Raw genomic sequence first — 1,272 nt, 5'->3', positions numbered from 1 at the left:
ACACACACACACACAAAAAACAGGTGTTCCCCTGCCCTCCAGTGTTTAGATCACAGCTAACAATTTTAGTAAAGGTCAAGATTATAAAACATTTTGAATATTTATTTATTTTGAAGTAATATTTAAAATTCGACCTAGCAAGACCCTATCTCTACATTAAAAAAAAAAAAAAAGAAAATTAGCCAGTTGTGGTGGCATGGCCTGTAATCCCAGCTACTCAGGAGGCTGAGGAAGGAGCATCACTTGAGCCCAGGAGATTGAAGCTTCAGTGAGCCGTGATCATACCACTGCACTCCATCCAGCCTGAGAGACAGAGTGAGACCCCCGTCCCTTAAAAAAAAAAAAAAAAAATCCCATTTGGTTTACTTTTCAAATAAAACAAGTTTCCCCCACCTTTTTTCCTCATATATGTGATATGCCTGGAACCTAGGTTTAAACTAAGTGTAACTTAACCTGCCTCTTCCTTTGCCACCATGTGTTCCACAGTTTTTCCTAGTTATGTGGTGATTGGGTGGGTCTGTTTGACCTTGGTTTCACTACACTGTTCTGTACCATTACCAAAGTTCCAGGATCTTGCCCCACCATAAAGGCTTTCCTGTTTTCAGTGTCTCTCCCACCCTGATTCCCAAAGTAGCTTCTTAATCTTGTGGCTGTCCTTTGGTCTCGACTGAGATGTCTCTTGGCTAATATCTTCTTCGGTATTGTTACTGATGAGGAGAAGCTGACTCTTGACTTCTTGGCAAAGTGACTTGTACCCCATCACAGTCCTGTTGTATATATTTTCTTCTATGAATATCAAATCTTAGCTGTCTAGGGAGGCTGATGTATGGCTGATCAGGCATTTCTAAATACCTGTCTGCAAATAAGTTTTCAGTGGTATATCACAGAATAAGGACAATGTAGTGAATTTTTCATCTATCTAAGTGTATTAAAAATAAGACTATTATAATGAGATGTTCTTTCCAGTGGTTTTTAATCTTAAAATGATCTTTTTTTGGCCGGGCGCGGTGGCTCACGCCTGTAATCCCAGCACTTTGGGAGGCCGAGGCGGGTGGATCACAAGGTCAGGAGATCGAGACCATCCTGGCAAACACGATGAAACCCTGTCTCTATTAAAAATACAAAAAATTAGCTGGGTGTGGTGGCGGGCACCTGTAGTCCCAGCTACTCAGGAGGCTGAGGCAGGAGAATGGCGTGAACCTGGGAAGCAGAGCTTGCAGTGAGCCAAGATCGCACCACTGCACTCTAGCCTGGGCGACAGAGCTAGACTCC

The sequence above is a fragment of the Mandrillus leucophaeus genome, unplaced genomic scaffold (genome assembly GCF_000951045.1).
Source record: "Mandrillus leucophaeus isolate KB7577 unplaced genomic scaffold, Mleu.le_1.0 Scaffold35, whole genome shotgun sequence".
NCBI lineage: Eukaryota > Metazoa > Chordata > Mammalia > Primates > Cercopithecidae > Mandrillus > Mandrillus leucophaeus.
Note: the sequence above shows the minus strand (reverse complement) of the source record.